The 21434-nt window shown below is 47.5% G+C and overlaps 1 protein-coding gene across 1 annotated transcript in view; it reads right to left on the bottom strand.

Annotated features, from left to right (window-relative positions):
• The window catches only part of LOC135209592 (phosphatidylinositol-glycan biosynthesis class F protein-like), a 102645-nt gene that overhangs the window by 80369 nt on the left and 842 nt on the right, over positions 1-21434 (bottom strand). The gene's annotated exons all lie outside the window — the stretch shown is intronic.

Here is a 21434-nt window from a genome sequence, read left to right as displayed (position 1 = left end):
CCTTCTAGAGACCGAGGTCCCTGATGGCAAGATATCTCATAGTATAGTTGATTCTCAGCTAAGGAGAAACAACACTATGTGTCGTTGAAGACGAAGGTGTACAGAAAAAGCAACCTACGTCTTCACAGCTGAACCGAGAGAAGGATTCTCAAGATTCTGAACCTGTGCTACAAAGACTGAGAACGCTAACCGCTATTCATTGCTGTCCGGTGAGGATCGTAGTTGCAATAAAAGCGGAGCGCTTTTCAGTAATGAAGAGACAGGGAATACTGCCTGAAGAACTGCTTCTCATGGGCTGAACATTTTGGAAGTAGAGCTGTCAGGTCGGAGAGTAGGCGATGTCTTCTGACACATCTGTTAATTCGGGGCGAGCACTGAATAATTGGCACACCTACGAATACGAGATATTTTGAAGACAAACTCAGGATGTCTGCAAAAATCATTCGCATTATCGCGGTGCGATGCAGCGGGAGACTAGTACAGACTTCTGTTACCGTGCGGTAAACAGAAAGATGAAAGAGTCCAAGAGATATCTCTGTTGAAAATTCTCGCAATGTCGAAGGCGATGAAATCGAGCGTCACAGCAGTAGATGGTCCTTCATTATTGCGAGAATCCCCGTTAATCAGAGACCTAAGTCCATGATTGTTGGGCAGAGATACGGTTCGGTAGTCAATCAAACCAGGGGAGAGAGAGACGTAACCGACCGTGCATCTCGAGACCTAGCTGATACTGAGCTGCTATCAGGCAGTTCAATACCAGTAGCTCTCGGTGACTCGTCATCCTGAGTTGCCAGGTAATCCATTATTCCACGAAGGAATGCGTTCGGCTAGAACCATCGAGCATAAAGAATACGCTCGAGCAATTATATTTAAACGAAACGGATTTCGGTAAATACAAAAGCTGATTTGGTGTTGTCATGACAATACCAAGTATCTAAAATTGAAACTGATAACTGCTGGGAGGTTGCAGGCAACCCCGAGTTGCAGTTCAATTAAGATACAATTCGTCTCGGTCACAAACCGTAGAGTTAACTAACGGTATGCGCCTACCCCCGGACAATTCAACTGTTAAAAGAATCATGTCGCGAGGGTAATATACGTAGTATATTTGTAGGTTCTGTACCACGACCTCCACCCTAAATTCTTTCCTCTCGAGGAATGAGAATAAGGATTGGAGATCGACCGCCTTCGTTCTCTAGTCAAGAGAGTGAAGGAGAAGTCTTTCCGAAAAGGAAAACGAGCTTCAATGGTGAACAGAATACCGAAGACGATAGTTCAAGCCAAACTGGAAGGTCCCGTCCGTTACTTCTCTATTCCAGGTAATCGCCTACTGTGAGATACTCTTCTTTCAGCAGCAAGTCTTCTTCCAAATGCTAGAAATTACAGGAATTCGAGCATAAGCGAGGTTCCCGATTATCGTGTAACAATTATCGGGGATTCTCGCTTACTTTGGACCGTGGTCTCGCCTAAGTATTTGGAGATTGTAAAAAACTCGAACACTCTGAGTGCGCTAGAAATTCTGTAGAATTCTAAGCACTCTGCGAAACCCCCCACCGAATTCGTCAAACGATATCGGCTGTTGGACCTCTCGATTCCCGTAGAAATCGAGAAAGGGGCAGGATCCCTCCTCAACGACCGGGGCTTACGTCAGGTAGGACTCGAAGGTCCCCCCACCCCGGTAGCGCAGCCCCTAAGCGTGGATCTTACAGAGAAATCTCTGTAGGATCCCTCCCCTTTCCCTCGTAGCCGTAAGGAGAGAGGGTGAATGGGGGAGGAATTGGATACTGGCTCGCCTTCCCAGCGGAACTAGTAGTTGGAGAAGAAAAGGAGCAGCCATCGCCTTACGGCGATGGCCTCTCAGAGCCTGGGAAAACGTATCGTCAGGAGAAAACGTTTTCCCCGAGGAGGGTTACGAACTCATACTGTAGGTAAGGGTCTGCCGCCACTGTGAACGTCGTCTGGGTGGGGCTGATCGACACCTGACAGGAGAGAGCCGATACCGTCCTCCGACTCATTCCAGTCCTCGTCGAGGTCGAAACCTCTCAAGAGGACCGAAGGGGGATTCAAATACGGTGTCCGAAGACACGTAGAAACGCCTCTGTTGCAGTAGAGGAGGTGAAGTAGCTTGTTCGACCGGCCAGAACTGAGAGAGCCTTCTTGTCCGGAGACGAGAGACTACCTGTTCAACACAGTCGGCAAGCTCCGATCGCGGCAGACCCACCGTCGATTTGGGTTCCCTCTCGGGCCCCAAAACGACTCGAGCCGAGACGTGGCTCTGCTGGTGGGAGCGGCGATCCTTCCCCGAGGTCGCTGTGCTGACGAATCGGCGCCAATAACCTCGGCAAAGTTCCTCTGGATCTCGGAAGTCACAGCATCTTGCAGAGTAGGACCGTTAAGCCCTTCGAACAAGAGCATATTCCGAGAACCTTCCTCCTAAGAAGGGGGAACAGCGACAGCCCTCTCGGTCTTCTCCATCCACTTGCGCATACGTCCTGGCCGGTCCAGAACCGTGCCTGGCACGTAGGGCGTCGTGGTGATCATGAGGGGCGCACCCTCACGATCACTCCTCAATACCTCGCTCCTCCCGGTGTAACCCGAGGAGGTTGAAGGTACGGGAGAGGCAGACCTGACGCTCCCTCCTCGCTCGCTGGCAGAACCAGCAGGCTTGGAGGGCTGCAGGCGATCGTCAACCCGCGGTGGCGATCGAGCTGCAGGCCTGGTCGAACCGTCTCGCTGTGGAGAACGGCTGGACTGAGCACAGCGGTTGCCCCGATCTCGAGTGTCAGAAGAGCTGGTGCTGGTTGCCGTATCCGATCGCTCTCTGTAAGAGCGACGGTCAGGCGACCTGCAGGCTCCACTGTCACAGTGAGACCGGTGCTTGTCCTCACGGCACGTCACGTCGCCTGGTTCCAGCCGTGGCTGGCACCGGCGCGGAACGGGGGGACCTCTTCCCAGCCTCAGCCCGTGGCCGGTCGTGGACCGTCACGTCCCTGGGTAGCCAGCTGGTCGCCGCGAGAGCGAGAGCTGGTCTGGTGAGAGTCGCGTGAGTGGCTGTCACAGTCTTCCGCCCCGTGCCGTGAACCTGACGCTGAGCGGGCTCAGAGGTCTGGTTCCTGGCTGCACGGTCGCTGGTAGGCGACCGTACACTCGTACCTCACGCGAACGACGAGTTGAGGCCGAGACGGACCCTGATGCAGTGGCAGAACCACTGACACCAGCGAGAAGTACCGGTGTTAGCCGGTACCCCTCTGGTCCCGTAGTCTTCTTCCTTGCGGAAGAAGAGACGGGCCCCGCTCCCGAAGGAGCAGGAGGACCAGCGGAAGGAACCCTCGTCCACCGAGGCGAGGACGGGTCCCGAGAAGCTCCCTGAGGGAGACTTCTTAGGAGGGAGGAGGACAACTTCTTCTTCCTCGGCTGTGAAGCCTTAGAAGTCGAAGGGGAAGAGGCGGCGGCAGTCCGACGACGATGAAGAAGATGAAAAGACGACGACGACGACACCTTCCTCCTCTTCTTCGTCAGCTTCCTCAGGACAGACGTAAGATCTGCTATCCAGGGAGGAGCCGGGGCTGCTGTAGCCGAAGCCACAGGGCCCAGACGCACCTGTACAGACAGACCAAAGTCTGGGGTAGTACCACCACGAACAGGGACGACGTCAGCAGGTATGGGCATCTCAGGAACAGCAGGCACAGCCAGCACAGCATCGGTAGAAACAGCCAGCGCAGCAACTGCATGGACAGTCAGCCCAGAATCGGCAGGTACGGCAGGCAGCACCGGAAACACAGGAAGTGGAGCAGCAGCCAGCAACATCCTGGTACCGGCGGCAGGTCCAGGGGCGAGCTCTAGGGCAGCGGAAGTGTGGTCGCGGCAGCGCGGCAACCACGAGCGGCGGCGGCACGCCCCCCTCTCGGTACGGCGAACGGCACTTCACAGCGGCTGTAGGCAAGACTGTTAACACGTGAGGCGAGGTACACCAGGGTGAGGAGGGACGTCGTCACCTGGAGCGTGGTCACCACTCCATGGGTGACCACAGTAGGCCCAGACATAGAACCGCAGCCCCTAGACACTAGCACGCCCTGCAAATGGAAGGACGCCCATACCTCACCAAGGTCCACCCTCGTGGCAGTAGCACCTGCGGAAATAACAGTAGTAGTGATTAGTGGGGGGGAAGTCCCTCGCTCGGGGGGGTGGAAGACCCCGAATACAATTGTACATCGGGCACCGAGCGCCCTCCCCCGCGCTCGACGGATCGGGCGAGGAGAAGAACCCAGATAACCTCCACCCCCCCCCCCCCAAAGGGGAAGGGCCATCTGTGGGAGCTGAGCGGGGGGGGGGGGGGGGGGGGGGGGTGGGGGGGGGGGGGGGGGGGGGGGGGGGGGGGGAATTTTCGTTCCCCACCCCCACCCCCCGCACAGCACCCATGTACCCAACAATAATAATAAGAGCCCGAGAGCAAATCGTGCCCTGGGCCCGAATGCAAGGGCATAAGAATCAATTCCCTGACTGAGCGGAACTTGAACCAAATAAATATTGATGCAATCAATAATAAAAGGAATAAAATGAAAAAGAATCTTGCATTACGATTCACTTCACAATGAATAAGGCTCGGATCGAGCGCATTTGCGCCCTCGGTACCGAGCGCAAGGGTAAAAGGATCCATTCTCCCGATTATGAACGGAAACCTGATCCATAATGAATTGATGCAATCAAAATATATATGAAAATGAAAAAGAATACTGCGCTTCCGATTTCACTTCATACAAATAAAAAGAGGAAGGATCAATTCCCGGGAAAATAGCGGAAACATTGATCCAAGTAAATAATGCAATCTCAATAAAATATGAAAATGAAAAAGAACTGCACTTGCGATTTCACTCATTCAAAATAAAAAGGGGAAAGGATCAATTTCCGGGTAAGAGCGGAACTGATCCAAATGAGTATTGCTACAATCAAAATAAATATATGAAAAATGAAAAAGAATACTGTACTTCTTCCATACAGAATAGTTTTCGTGCCGAGCGCATTCACTCGGCAACGAGCATACAGGTCAAAAAAAATATAAATGAAAAGGGCACTTACTTACGATTTTCATCTACACATTTACAACCAAAATATAAGCTCTGGAGCGAGCTCTCCCGCCCTCGGCACGAGCATACACAATACGAGGATCATTTCTGGGAAAAATGAATTCCCGCACTTAACGCCCTTCAGTCCCGGCACTCTGGGTAAATCGGAGGCGTGGAGGGAGAAACCAAGATCCTTTAATTCACAATTGAATTCAATGGAAATAAATATGAAATGATTGTACTTACAATTCAGTTTCACTAGATAAATAGAAAAAGAAAAACACAACCATGCGAAAGCAACGACGATGAAGCGGGCAGAGAGCGATGATACACGTCTACACGCCAGCAGGCCGAAAGCAAAAGTGATTTGTTTACCTCCCAGTCGCGCGCGCGCGCCTGTCGGACAAGCAGTTAACTACCGAACCCCTTGTTCGAAAGCTTACGACCTATCCAGCTGCCGCTAGTACCTTCCTATTGTAAAAGGACCGAAGGTTTGTATGCCGTGTCGGAACAATAGAGTACTTTAAGGTAGAATGCTGAGCGAGAGGTCATGATTTCCTTCGTAGGGGAGCCCTCTGGCTAGGTTAGTGCACAGAGTTCAAGGCTAGGTTAGGTTAAGGTATAACTGGTAAAGCATATTCCCTCTAAAATACCTACAGTAGCCCTTAACCATCACCCTGCATTCACTCCCAATAAAGTAATGTACAGTACTGTACAAACATTTATAATTACAGTAAATAGATCCATGTCAAATTTGAGAAAGCTACATGTATAGAAGTGCCTCAAAAACTTATATATTACTGTAGTACATCAGAGCTGTATTAATACAATTAAAGCAAGTGGGCAGAACACCATCTCTAATATGACAATTTGTCGAAAAATGTTATTGTCATGATACAATAAAGTTTTATGCATACTTACCTGGCAGATATATACTTAGCTATAGACTCCGTCGTCCCCGATAGAAATTCGAATTTCGCGGCACACTCTACAGGTAGGTCAGGTGATCTACCGCCCCGCCGCTGGTGGCGGGAATAGGAATCATTCCCGTTTTCTAAGACAGATTTTCTCTTCCACCTGTCTCCTGAGGGGAGGTCGGGTGGGCCTATACCGTATATATCTGCCAGTAAGTATGCATAAAACTTTATTGTATCATGACAATAACAGTTTTTATGCATTCCAACTTACCTGTCAGATATATACTTAGCTGATTGGCACCTTTGGCGAGGGTAAGAGACAGCTAATCTACTGAAATAGACAGGAAACAACATTATGTTTGTAGGTAATAAAATTAAAACCTTGATTCCTACCTGTGTTAGCGAAAGACTTCATGGCTACTGCTAGGAGCCCGTATCGCTTCAGAGCCTCAGCGAGGTAGTGACCTCATGCTAAGAGTTCGTGATGGTCTGTTACCGGGGTCTTACCCACTTACGCTTCAGAACCTTAGGATCTTTGTCAATGGTGGCCTATCCACTTACATGACAAAACACCTTGCCTATTGGCATGATCATAGAGCACGACACTAATCCCGATCACCTGATCCTTATTGGGGTTAGTACTACGATTGAAAGGAGTCATCCCCGACATCCTTTCAACCGCACCCACAACTCAACAACAATATTAAAATAAAAACTAATTACTTAAAATATTAAAAACAAATTTAAGGATCAGCGTCTGCTCCATTTCCCAGCATAGTATCCGCTGATACATAAGGTCCAAGAGCGAAACATTTATCGTATGTTATTCTAACATCCTTTAAATAGTGGGATGCAAATACTGAATTGCCCCACCTCCAATAAGTTGCTGCTAAAATGTTTCTCATGGACATATTCTTCGTAAAAGAAAGGGAAGTTGCACAGCCCGGACTTCGTGAGCTTTCACTCTCAGCAGCTTTAAAGAGTTCTCTTGGCAATTCCTATGAGCTTCGGTAATTACATTTCTGACAAAGAATGCCAGTGCGTTCTTTGACATCGGTCTATTGGGGTTTCTTACCGAACACCAAAGACCTTGTCGACATCCCTGAAGCTGTGTCTTCTTTTCTAAATAAAATTTTAAGGTCCTGACTGGGCAAAGGGACCGATCCAACTCTCTTCCTACCAGAGAAGAGAGTCCCTTGACTTCGAAACTTCTAGGCCAAGGTTTAGAAGGGTTCTCATTCTTCGCTAGGAAAGATCCTGGAAAGAAATGACAGCCGAGTCTTTTCTAAATCCCACCCGAGAGTCCAAAGCATGCAATTCACTGATCCTCTTAGCAGTTGCTAGAGCCAACAGGAATATGCATTTGCTAGTAAGATCTCTGAATGAGATTTTATCTATAGGTTCGAACCTGTCCGACATCAGAACTTTAGGACAACGTCCAGGTTCCAACTCGGGGGAATCGATGATCTCAATTTTCTTAGTCTCGAAAGACCTGATGAGATCATGAAGATCCTTATTATTCTCGAGATTCAGCCCTCTGTTTCTAAAAAACAGCTGAGAGCATGCTCCTATATCCCTTAATAGTTGATACGGCCAATTTTGGATTCTTCTCTTAAGAAGAGGAGAAAATCCGCGATTTCGGTTACAGAGGTATTGGAAGAGGACAGCTTCTTCGACCTAACACCATCTACGGAAAACTTCCCACTTCGATTGGTAGACCCGCAGGGTAGAGCTCTGCGGGCTCTAGCAATTGAAGTTGCCACTTCTTTGAAAAGCCTCTGCTCTGACCAGTCTTTCGATAGTCGAAGGCAGTCAGGGAGAGACTTTGGATGTTTTTGTGGAACCTCTCGAAGTGGGGTTGTCTGAGCAGATCTGTCCTGCTGGTAGAGATCTGGGGAAGTCCACCGTCCATTCCAGTACCTCTGTGAACCAGATTCGGGAAGGCCAAAAGGGAGCAATTAGATCATTCTCATTCCTTCCGATGCCACAAATTTTCTTACTACTTCCCCCAGCAATTTGAATGGGGAAAGGCGTATGCATCTATGCCTGACCAATCCATGAGGAGAAACATCGATCGCTGTGGCTCTGGGATCTTCTTCTAGCGAGCAGAAGTTGTCTATTTTCCTGGAGAGGAACGTGGCAAACAGGTCGATCTGGGGTCTCCCCAGAGTGACCATATTTGTCTGCAGACTTCTGAGTGGAGCATCCACTCTGTCGGAGAACCTGGTTCTTTCTGCTCAATCTGTCTGCCCTTAGGTTTTTTACTCCTTGGACAAACCTTGTACGCAGAATAATGCCCCGTTCCTCTGTCCAGGTTAATAGAGCTCTCGCTATTTCGTTCAGAGAGAAAGAGTGAGTGCCCCCTTGATCCGGATGTAAGCCAGAGCTTATGGTGTTGTCGGAATTGAACTTGAACTACCGCCTCTCGACTTCCGCTTCGAAGTATTCCAGGGCTAGATGAATTGCCAGGAGTTCCTTCGCATTGATGTGCAGAGTAGTTTGTTGTCTGGTCCAAACACCTGCTACTTTCCTTTGGACCCAGTGTTGTCCCCAACCTGTTTCCGAGGCATCGGAAAACAACAACACTCGGTGAGGGTTCCGAATCAAGAGGGACACCCCTTCGTTCCTTGTTAATGGGGTTAACCACCACTTTAGGTCTGATTTTATCCCCTGTTGGATGGGAAAAATGTCTGACAAGTCTCCTGTCTTTTGACTCCACATCCTCTTTAGATAAAATTGCAGAGGTCTGAGATTTAATCTTCCCAGGGAAATGAACTGCTCTAACGAGGAAAGGGTGCCCAGCAGACTGAGCCATTCCCTCGCCGAGGTCCGTTCTTTCCCTAAGAAGTTCGAGATCTTTTCTAAGCCTCGAGTAATTCTGTCTTGAGATGGAAACGCCCGAAAACCCCGAGAATCCATCTGTATCCCCAGATAGACATGTTTCTGTCTGGGGATCAATTGTGATTTTCTCGAGGTTCACGAGCAGTCCCAGAGATTTTGTCAAGTTCAAAGTCTTCTCCAAGTCCTTCAAGCACTGAATTTCCGATTTTGCTCTTATTAGCCAATCGTCCAGATAAAGGGATATATTTTATCCCCTCTAGATGTAGCCATCTCGCAACGTTCATCATTAGCCTCGTGAACACTTGAGGGGCCGTTGAAAGGCCGAAACATAGGGCTCTGAATTGGTTATACTTTCCCCTGCATCATGAATCGGAGATATTTCTTCGATGATGGATGCAGGGGGACATGAAAGTATGCATCTTGTAGATCTAAGGAGGACCATCCAATCTCCTGGACGAAGAGCCGCAAGAACCGATTTTTGATGTTTCCATAGAGAACTTTGTGTTCTCCACAAATCGGTTCAATGCGCTCCACATCCATGACCGGTTCTCCACCCTCCCGAGGATTTCGGAACCAGAAAAAGACGGTTGTAGAATCCTCGGAAATGCGGATCCCGAACCACTTCGATGGCCTCCTTTTGCAACATCTGTTCTACCAGTTGCAATAATGCTTCTTTCTTGGCAGGGTCCCTGTATTGGGCTGACAGTTCCCTCGGGTTCGTAGTCAAGGGAGGTCTGTCTCGAAATGGGATCATATATCCCTTGTTACCATGGAAAGGGACCAAAATTTCTGCCTGTCTCCGAGCCCATTCTTCGGAAAATTTCCGAAGTCTGGCTCCTACCGGTGCTTGAAGGACTGTTGTCTCATTTAGCTCTCTTGATAGTCTGAAGGAAGGCCTACCTCTCTTCTGCACTCCTCTCTTCTTAAAAGAGGGTCTGGCCGAGGTACTTCCTCGAAAGGGCTGTTGAGGAGCCCGAGTCTCTCTCTTAATAGGACCCGAAGTCCTCTATTTCTTTGCAGATTGGGCCAACAGATCTTGTGTGGCCTTTTCTGTCAAAGAATGAGAAATATCTTTTACAAGATTTGAAGGAAACAATTGGTCCGACAGAGGAGCATACAGAAGATATGACCTCTGAGTAGGAGTAACTGCTTTCGTCAGAAAAGAGCTAAATAAGACTCTCTTCTTCAGAATACCAGTACCAAACAGAGAGGCCACCTCTCCTGATCCATCCTGAACCGCCTTGTCCATACAGGAAAGAACACTATGAAGGACTTCTGGACTAAGAGATTCCTCCTCTTGTGTCTTTTTGGCCAACACCCCAAGGGACCAGTCTAAGAAGTTAAAAACTTTCTAAGACATTAACAATCCCTTGAGGAGATGGTCCATCTCAGAAGTCCCCCCTACCCCCCATGTGATCTTTGCTGATGACAAGGCTTGTCTCCTAGACGAATCTACCAGATTCGAAAAATCTGCTTCGGCAGTGGACGGGAGAGCTAGACCCCGTGGTTTGCCCGTCTCGTACCAAATTCCCTTCTTCCTGATAGTCTGGAAGGAGGGCAGGTAAAGACTGTCTTCCCCGCCTTCTCCTTGGATTCCAACCAATTTCCTACGAATCGAGAGCCTTGTTCATGGAAATGGTTGGCTTCATTTTAATAAAAGATGATTGTTTCGGGACCTTCGTGCTTGTAAACAAGGACCTTGGAGAAGGAGGAGCAGTAGGGCTTAAAGAGTCCCCAAACTCTTGAAGTAAGAGGGCTGCCAGCGTCTTGTAATCTGACAAACCCGGAGCCGAGTGATTTTCAGAGTCCGAAATCTCTTCCAAATCCAATTCCGAAGAGGATTGTTTATTTCCAGTAGGAGACTGGCCTCTTGCAACATCCACCCCACTCTCGCAAGAACGACGACCGCTTGTGCGATAACTTGCGTCCCTACGAGAGATAGGTTGATCCTGCAAAACGACCTTATCCTTCTCCTGCAAGAGCGATGGCCGCTTGTGCGACACCTTTCTCCTCTGTCAGACGAAGGATGTCCTCTCCTATCAACTTTCTCCGGAACGACCTATGTCCTGACAAGGAATACGGCCGCGTTGTGCGACAACTAGAGTCCTTGTCAGGTAAAGGTTTATCCTTCCGAAAGCCAAACAAATCTTCCTGGCTTAATTGTCTTTTGGAAGAAGTCCGTCTCTTATTTGTCACTTGTGGCTCATTGCGCCGGGTTGACGCTCGTGATTCCTTGCGCCAAGCTGGCGCTTCTAGCGCATTTCGGCAGAGTGGCGCTTCTGGCGCATCTGGCGCATTTCGGCTGGGTGGCGCTTCTGGCGCATCTGGAGCCTCTGGCGCATTTCGCCAGGCTGGCGCTTCTGGCGCATATGGCGCCTCTGGCGCTTCTGGCGCATTTCGCCAGGCTGGCTCTTCTGGCGCATATGGCGCATCTGGCGCATTTCGCCAGGCTGGCTCTTCTGGCGCATATGGCGCATCTGGCGCTTCTGGCTCTTCTGACTCGTATGGAGTCTCAAACTCATCTGGCGCATTGCGCCAGGTTGGCGTTTTTGGCGCATTCTTCATACTCCTCCGAGTATAAGCCGAAACTTCCGTTTCTTCTTTCTTTCCCTTCGTCTTCTTTATAGGAAGGAAAGAGTCCTTTCTCCTGGGAGTTTCCTTAGTAAAAACTCCTACTAAGGCCGAAAGTTGCTCCTGCACATTTAGGATAATCTTTGCAGCCGCACTTCTCTTTTTCCTTCCCTTGATTTCAGGTGAGGGATGTCTAGAAACGGAAGGAAACTCCGATTTCCGTTTAGGAACCAATCTTCTTTTTCTTCTTTTCACAAGGTGATAGATCGGAGAAAGCTCAGGGCTTGATCCAAAGTTGGAGCCTTCCAACTTCTCTTTAAGGGGCGTGACAGTTCATCAGAACTCATCCCTTACATTCGGTGAAGAATCTGACGAAGAAAAAACACTTCTTTAGGATGCTTTTTCGATAGCGATCCTTGGCAGTTCGGGTCGTCACAGAATCTGCCGAGGGGACGCCTGATCGGTGGGGATTCTCCGTAACCTCCGTAAGGCTTTCGACATTCCTTCTCCTCTGGGCCTGTGAGCTTGGAAGAGGTCTAGGCCTGGGAGCGAGACAGAGCCGATCAGACGCACCCTCCACTGCACTAGGGACACTTAATTCACTATCACTGTGCTTACCTTTCAACGTCAGCATTTGACGTTCCATCCTTTGTAGCGCAGCTTTAAGATCTGCAATTTCCGTTGCCGGATTTTGCAGTACTTAGTACTAGAGGAAGAAGATAGAGGTTTAGGGTTAGGTGTTAATTTTAATAGGCTCGTTAGAGCGAGACCTACTTACGCTTCTGGAGGAACGCCTTCTAGCCCTATCCATACTAATTTCCTTAAATATGAATTTAAATTCTCCATTCTTCCTCATTCATATTTACACATTCATCACAGGTGTTAGAAATTGAACATTCATTCCTTCTACACCCCTTACAAACTGTGTGAGGGTCTACCGAAGCTTTCGGTATCCTCACCATGCATCCCTCATTTACACACTGTCTTCTAACCGTAAAGCTAGAATCCGACATCATGAGAAATATCCAAAACCAAGTCCAAAAAACAGTCCACGAAAGAGTATGCCAAACCAAAGATCCAATACGTCACCAAAATACCGGCTTAGAAGATCAATAGCGATGAAAAAATACGAAAATCAAATCAGGAGTAACAACAACAATGTTGCTGTCACGGCCGATAGAGAAAATCTGTCTTAGAAAACGGGAATGATTCCTATTCCCGCCACCAGCGGCGGGGCGGTAGATCACCTGACCTACCTGTAGAGTGTGCCGCGAAATTCGAATTTCTATCGGGGACGACGGAGTCTATAGCTAAGTATATATCTGACAGGTAAGTTGAATGCATAAAATTGCATTTTTCCTAACTATACAAACCTGAGGTCCTTTAACAATAGGAAGTAGCTAGCGGCAGCTGGACGGTCGTAAGCTTCGAACAAGGGGAGAACGGTAGTTAACTGCTTGTCCGATCGTCGCGCGGGAGGTAAACAAATCACTTTTGCTTTTGGCCCATGCAAAATACGCAGAGTGAGGGGTGGCATGAGGAGGGACTACAGGCGGTCCCCGGGTTACGACGGTTCCGGCTTACGACGTTCCGAGGTTACGACGCTTTTTCTTAAATATTCAATGGAAAAATCCGTCCTGGGTTACGACGCTTGTTCCGAGGTTACGACGCTGACGCTTCCGACGCTCCGAGTTAACGACGCTTTTAAAAAACGCATACTATGATAAAAATCCTTTATAGTTTAGCTACAGTATATTAATAAAAATAAGTTTCTGGTTAGATTACAACAAAAATTTTTTGAGGATTATGATGATTTTCGACACTTTTTATGTTGTATTTTTCTATGTTTTTTTTAGTGACGCCTCATATGCGGAACTAGTTTCCGAGCTGAACATGAATACATACTAGTTTACATATAACAGTCCAAAAGCGCAAATAATGAAAAATCATTGCTTGTTTCCAGTAATAATAACAAAAACGAAGTTTCTGGTTAGATTACAACGCAAATTCCAAGTATCAAAGAGAGACATTATCCAGTAATTTGATCAGAGAGAGAGAGAGAGAGAGAGAGAGAGAGAGAGAGAGAGAGAGAGAGAGAGAGAGAGAGAGAGAGAGAGAGAGAGGCGTCTTCCCGACGCTCCGAGTTAAGGACAGAGAAGTGTTCGTTTCGTTAAACGGCCTCTGACTCATGCCAGTAAATGTTTTGTTGATACTAATAATATAAGCCTATTAAAGATACGTTTACTTTAATTAGTCTATATGATACGTAAATAGTAATCACTGTTCTTGTAGCCCTCAATATTTGGCAAAATCGAAGTATCCAAAGAGAGACATTATCCAGTACGTAATTTGATCAGAGAGAGAGAGAGAGAGAGAGAGAGAGAGAGAGAGAGAGAGAGAGAGAGAGAGAGAGAGAGAGAGACGCTTTGGCAACAATGGTCTCGGGGGTTTTTTATAGCTTCCTTCTGCTTGATGATCGTGGATATTGTAGAAGGATTTCGACCATACTCGTTTGCCAAATCGACGATACGAACGCCACGTTCATGCTTGCTATAATTTCATGTTTTGCTTCCATCGAAATCATTTTCTTGGGTTTTTCTTATCACCTGCTTTGTCTTTAGCTTTGAGACCCATGGTTGTTAATAATAAAATAGACAAAATAACACGAAAAATAGGCGCAAATACAACGAACTAAACAACGATGTGTTAACATGCAGCACCAACAAACAAACAGACTGAACGCCATTTATCAGTCGCCTATACAACTAACACTCATCGCAAAATCGTATCTCAAATATTTCGTTGTATATCAAAGCTTGTATTTTCGCAATTTCTGTTATATCTCAAAACATTCGTATATTAGGGTCAATCGTATGTCAAGTTTCCGCAATGTAATTTGATCAGAGCGAGAGAGAGAGAGAGAGAGAGAGAGAGAGAGAGAGAGAGAGAGAGAGAGAGAGAGAGAGAGAGAGAGAGAGAGAGAGAGAGACGCTTTGGCAACAATGGTCTCGGGATTGACGTAACGTTTATTTTCTGAACAGATAGGACAGAGAAGTGTTCGTTTCATTAAACGGCCTCTGACTCATGGCAGGAAATGTTTTGTTGATACTAATATATAAGCCTATTTAAAGATACATTTACTTTAATTAGTCTATATGATACGTAAATAGTAATCAGCTGTTCTTGTAGCCCTCAAGATTTTGCAAAATCACTCCAGGTTGTACATAAAACTTCAAGAATGTAGTGTCACCAGAGGATTACAATAGTTTTTACCTTCAAGAACCAGCATTCTTTTATGAAAATAACTCCAGGTTGTACATAAAACTACAGGAAACGACCATGTAGTGTAACCAAAGGATTACAAGTAAGGTTTTTATAACTTTTTATTAGTTTAAGACATATTTCCAAGCGTCGTTCCGGCTTACGACGATTTTCGGCTTACGACGCGTCTCAAGAACGGAACCCCCGTCGTAACCCGGGGACTGCCTGTATATGTAAAGGACCTCAGGTTTGTATAGTTAGGAAAAATGATATTGTTATGTTACAATAAAGTTTCATACATACTTACCTGGCAGATATATACATAGCTAAGACTCCGTCGTCCCCGACAGAAATTCAAATTTCGCGCCACTCGCTACAGGTAGGTCAGGTGATCTACCGGCCTGCCCTGGGTGGCAGGACTAGGAACCATCCCCGTTTTCTATCATATTTTCTCTCTTCCACCTGTCTCCTGCGGGGAGGCTGGGTGGGCTTTAATTGTATATATCTGCCAGGTAAGTATGTATGAAACTTTATTGTAACATAACAATATCATTTTCATACAATCAACTTACCTGTCAGATATATACATAGCTGATTGGCACCCTTCGGTGGAGGGTAAGAGACAGCTACTATATGGAATAGACAGGTAAACAACATATGTTGTAGGTATAAATAAAACTTGGTTCCTACCTGATAGGTGGTAGACTTGGTGGGTGTTTGCCCAGTAGTCTTCATCACCTCAAGAAACTTTAGCGAGATATATGATCTATGGCCAAGAGTTCTTGTGGGTCTGCCGATGGGGTCTTACCCACTTACTCAGCAGAGCCTAAAAGGACTTTGTCAATGGGTGCTGATCCACTTATATGACAATACACCTTATGAAGGAGCACACAACCAATCCCGACCACCTGATCCTAACCATGTGTTAGAACTAAGGATTGTTACGAGTCATCCCCGAACTCGTCACAACAACCGTAACTCAAAAACCACTACGCACACATACATAATTTTTCAAAAAAAAAAAAAAATTATACTCAACTAATTGGATATGACGAGAATTCTCTTATGAACAACATAGACGGCCGCCCGTGCGAGCCTGAATCCTCCATTGTTCGAAGAGATTCTCGACCATATCCAAACAGAAGAACAGTATATACATTTTAAGGATTGGTGTCGGCTCCCGTACCCAGAATCGTATCTGCCGATACGATCGGACCTAGAGCAAAAGCACTTCTCATACGTCACACGCACGTCTTTCAAGTAATGAGATGCAAATACTGAGTTGCATCTCCAATATGTCGTATCTAAAATGTTTTAAGCGACATATTCTTATAAACGAGAGAGACGTCGCAACCGCTCTTACTTCATGAGCTTTTACCTCAGTAGTTGTAATTGTTCGTCAGGACAGACCTTATGAGCGTCCTGTAATGACGTTTCTTACAAAGAACGCTAGAGCATTCTTGACATCAGTCTTGTGGGGTCTTTTACCGCGCACCAAAGACCTTGTCTAGAGCCTCCAACTGACGCTTCCTCTGAAGATAGAACTTCAGAGCTCTAACAGGGCATAGAGACCTCTCTGCTTCTCTGCCTACGAGACTAGACATTCCTTTGACTTCGAATGTCCTAGGCCAGGGATTCGTGGGGTTCTCGTTTTTTCGCTAAAAACATGGGTCTTAAACGAGCAAATAGCCGAGTCTCCCTTGAATCCTACTTTATCCTGCAGAGCTTGTAACTCACTAATTCTTTTCGCCGTCGCTAACGATAAAAGAAATAGGCATTTTCTCGTTATGTCTCTAAATGATGCCAGATGCGGAGGCTCGAATCTATCCGTAGACAGATATTTGAGGACTACGTCCAAGTTCCAGTTCGGAGGTACTGGTTCCTTCGACTTTGAAGTCTCAAAAGATCTTACGAGATCGTGGAGATCTTTGTTATTTGCCAGATCTAAACCTCTGTTCCTGAATACAGCCGAGAGCATACTTCTGTATCCCTTTATTGTGGATACGGCAAGATGAGACTTTACTCTCAGGAATAGCAAGAAATCAGCATTTCCGCTAGAGGTAGAGAGGAGGAGGAACTTCTTGGATCTACACACCTTCTAAAGACCTCCCACTTCGACTGGTATACTTTCGTAGTGGAGGATCTGCGAGCTCTCGCGATCGCGCTTGCCACTTCGCGAGAAAAGCCTCTCGCTCTGACAAGTCTTTCGATAGTCGAAAGGCAGTCAGAGCGAGAGCGGGGAGGTTTTGATGGTACCTCCTGAAGTGTGGTTGTTTGAGAAGATCCGTCCTTCCTGGTAGGGATCTTGGAAAGTCTACGATCCACTCTACCACCTCCGTGAACCATTCCTGGGCCGGCCAAAAGGGGGCTATTAATGTCATCCTCGTCTCTTTTGACGCCACAAACTTTTCACTACTAACCCCAGGATTTGAATGGGGGAAAAGCGTAAAACGTCCACTCGAGACCAGTTTAGCAGGAAGGCGTCTACCATAATCGCTCTTGGGTCTTCCACGACCGAGCAAAACACTGGTAGCCTTTTTGAAATGTATGTTGCGAAGAGATCCACATGAGGAGTTCCCCACAGAGACCAGAGATCGAGACATACTTCCTCGTGCAGAGTCCATTCTGTATGAAGGACCTGGTTCCTCCTGCTGAGCCTGTCCGCCCTCACATTCCTTGCTCCCTGTACGAACCTTGTCAGCAGGGAGATGTTCCTGTGAGACGTTCCAAACTAATAGATCTCTCGTGAGTTCGTAAAGGACGAGGAGTGTGTCCCTCCCTGTTTCCGAATGTAGCAAGTGCGGTGGTGTTGTCCACGTTTACTTGCACTACCTTGTCTTTGACCAGAGGTTCTAGGCTCTTCAATGCCAGGTGTACGGCGAAGAGCTCTTTGCAGTTTATGTGCCAGGACACCTGTGCTGGTTCCCAGGTGCCTGACACTTCTCTGAGCCTAATGTCGCTCCCCAACCCGTCTCCGACGCGTCGGAGAACAACACTAGGTCTGGGTTCTGTGTTCTTAGAGAGATCCCTTTGTTCTCTTCTAGATTAGGATAGCAACCACCTGTAGAGGTGTGCCTTTATCTCCACTGGAATGGGAAAAACGTCCGACAGTTGTCCGGTTTTCCAGCTCCAAGACTTCTTGAGGAAGAATTGAAGTGGACGGATATGAAGTCTTCCCCAGTGGGAAGAACTGTTACAGCGAGGAAAGCGTCCCCAGAAGGCTCAACCATTCCCTCGCTGACGTTTGATGTTTCTCTAAGAAGAGAGAGATTATCCTCAAACCTTTTGCGGTTTCTCTCTTGCGAAGGAAAAACTCGAAAACCCCGAGAATCCATCCGAATCCCCAGATAGACTAGGTCTTGTCTGGGGTCAGCTGAGACTTCTCGAGGTTCACCAGCAATCCCAACGCCTTGGTCAAATCGAGAGTTAACTTTAGGTCCTCCAAACACTGTCTCTCCGATCTGCCCTGATGAGCCAGTCGTCTAGGTACATAGAGACATTCACATCCTTTGAGATGAAGAAATCTCGCCACATTCTCATCAGGCTTGTGAAGACCTGAGGAGCTGTGGACAGGCCGAAACACAAGGCTCTGAACTGAAAGATCCTTCCCCCCGTCATGAAACGGAGGTACTTCTTCGATGAAGGGTGGATCGGGACGTGAAAATAGGCGTCCTGGAGATCGAGACACCATCCAATCTCCTTGTCGTAATGACGCTAGGACTGAAGCAGAAGTCTCCATGGAGAACTTCTCCTTCTGAACAAATTTGTTCAGAGAGCTGACGTCGAGTACTGGTCTCCAGCCTCCCGAGGCTTTCGCCACTAGAAAAAGGCGATTGTAAAACCCCGGGGAGTTTTGATCCAGTACTAGTTCTATTGCACTCTTGTCCCACATTTGTTCCACCATCGATCGAGAGTATCCTCAGCACAGGGTCCTTGTACTTGGCTGATAGTTACCCTTGGTATTGACGTTAGGGGCGGAGTATTCAGGAAAGGGATACGATATCCCTTCCTTATGATATTTAGTGAAGACGCGTCTGCGTCTATCAGTGTCCAGGCCTCCACGAATCCCAGGAGCCTGGCACCTACTGGTGTTTGGAGGAGAAATGTTTCATTTTCCCTTTTTAAAGGGACGAAAGGCGGACCTACCTCTCTTCTCTGGAGCCTTCCTTCTTGCTGGAGGTCTGGAGATCGGACCACCTCGAAAGGGCTGCCCAGAAGTGTTAGGTTCTTTCTTGGCAGAAACTAAAGCAGGATTCTTCTTCCTAGCTGACTGCGTCAGAAGATCCTGCGTCGCCTTCTCAGTTAAAGAGTGAGCCACGTCCTTCACTAACTGAGAAGGGAACAAATAGTCAGATAGAGGTGCATACAGTAGAGTTGCCCTCTGTGCATGCGATACTGCCTTTGTTAAGAAGAAGCGCCTATACACCGTCCTTTTCTTTAAAAGACCTGTTCCAAATAATGAAGCGACTTCAACAGATCCATCCTGTACCGCTTTGTCGATGCAAGACAAAATGCATAACAGGGCTTCAGGTTCGATTCCCTGTGAATCGTGAGCTTTCTTGGACATCACCCCAAGGGACCAATCTAAGAAGTTGAAGACTTCCAATACATGGAAAAGTCCCTTGAGGAGATGATCCAGTTCTGAAATACTCCATGTAATCCGAGCAGAATTAAGACTAGGACGCCTTGAAGCGTCAACTAACGTCGAAAAGTCTGCCTCAGTTGTAGAAGGGAGAGCGATACCCATATCCTCTCCCGTCTTGTACCATATGCCTCTTTTCCCAGCTAACCTTGCTGGAGGCATGCAAAATACTGTCCTGACTAAGTCTTTCTTCGACTTCATCCAGGAATCTAAGGCGTTTAAAGCCCGCTTCATCGAGATGGTGGGCTTCATCTTCAGAAAAGATGAAGGCTTCTTCGCCTTCGCACTCGAAAAGAGCGAGCGCGGAGAAGGAGGATCAGCCGGAGTCAACTCGTCTCCGTATTCCTCCAAAAGCAGGGTAGTCAACACCTTATAGTTCGACAAGCCCTCTCTTCCATGATCGTCATCATCCGAGTTTTGCTCCAACTCGTGATAATCTTGAGCTTCTGTTCTCCTTTCAGAGCTTTCTTCCTCTGGAGGAGACAAACTCCTGATCGGAGAGGGGCTAAGGGAATGAAAGTCTTTCCTTTTTCCCGTTTTGATCGACTTGGAAGGCGTCACCTGCGGCTTCTCTCGCGCTTTAGAAGACGTCTTGTATGACGCTTCCCGCTCTCCGAGCGTCATATATGACGTCTCTTGTTGACGTCTTGATGACGCTTCGCGTCTGGAAGACGCTTCGCTCTCTAAGGGCTTCCTATCTTGAAATGACGCTTCACTTCTCACAGACGTCTTTCGATTCTCTTGTCTTACAACCCTCTCGTCAGCCCCCGTTCTCCGAGCAGGAGCGAGAGGACGAGACTTCTTAATTGGAAGTGTCCACGTCCTTCCGACGGGCGCTAACACTCCCACAAGAGATGACAGTTGTTCCTGAACCGCCATAATTATCTTTCTTGACGCTTCTCCTACATCTAGTGTATGACGCCTCTCGTCATCACTCGGGGAAGAAGCATGATGGGGTACTTCCTCATAAGCGTCAGGAGACGCTGACGCCACCTTCGCCTTCTTAATAGCAGACGGGGCGTCATCCGAGAAGCGCTCTGGGCTGGAATCAATGTCTTGCTTCATATGACGCTTCAGCGGTCTCGATAAGTCCGACTCCTTCCACCCTCGTTTAGGTGAGGGAGAGGGAGAGGACGAGAAACACTCGCGAAGGACGCTTTTTCTATAGCGCCCTTGAGCTGGCTGCCATGAAGCAGAGCTAGCTGAAGGGACGTCTGACCGTTGGGGATTCCCCACGACCTCCTTAAGGCTTCGACTTTCCTTTTCTCCTCTGGGCATGTGAGCTTGGAAGAGGTTCTAGGCCTGGGAGCGCCGCAGGGACGATCAAACGCCCCCTCCACAACACTGATGGGACTCACTTCACTAAAATGATCACTATCACTAGCCTTACCTTTCGAGTCCGCCATCTTGGACTTCATGTCTCGAATAGTCGCTTTCAGATTGGCGATTTCCGATGCCGAATCCGAAAAGACACTCTGAGAATGATAATTATAGGGAGAATCTACAGTAGTAGGGTTAGTTACCGTATCCGTGAAAGGCCAATAGGCCTTGAATTTACACCTTTCAGTCGTCTAACTCTATCCCTCTCTAACTTCTTCAAATAAGAAGTCAAAAGTCTTCCATTCTTCTGCATTCAAACCCTCGCATTCCTTACAAGTGTTAATAGCAGAACACTGAACCCCCCTACATTTACGGCATACAGTGTGAGGATCAACCGAAGCTTTCGGTATCCTCACCCTGCAGCCTACATTCACACACATTCTCACACTCACATTAGAATCAGACATACTGAGAAAAATCCAAAAGAGTTATTCCAAAAACAGTCCACAGTAGCGAATGCCAAAACACGATCCAAATACGTCACCAAAAGCCGAAAAACGTTGATCAAATGTTGAAAAAAGAATCCAAGTCAGGAGGTAATAACAACAATGTTGATACCACCGGCGACAGAGAAAATATGATAGAAAACGGGGATGGTTCCCTAGTCCTGCACCCAGGGCAGGCCGGTAGATCACCTGACCTACCTGTAGCGAGTGGCGCGAAATTTGAATTCTGTCGGGGACGACGGAGTCTAGCTATGTATATATCTGACAGGTAAGTTGATTGTATGAAAATGCAATTTCGACAAATTGTCATTTT

The sequence above is a fragment of the Macrobrachium nipponense genome, chromosome 11 (genome assembly GCF_015104395.2).
Source record: "Macrobrachium nipponense isolate FS-2020 chromosome 11, ASM1510439v2, whole genome shotgun sequence".
In the NCBI taxonomy this organism is placed as follows: Eukaryota; Metazoa; Arthropoda; class Malacostraca; order Decapoda; family Palaemonidae; genus Macrobrachium; species Macrobrachium nipponense.
This window is presented reverse-complemented; position numbering and strand designations above follow the sequence as displayed.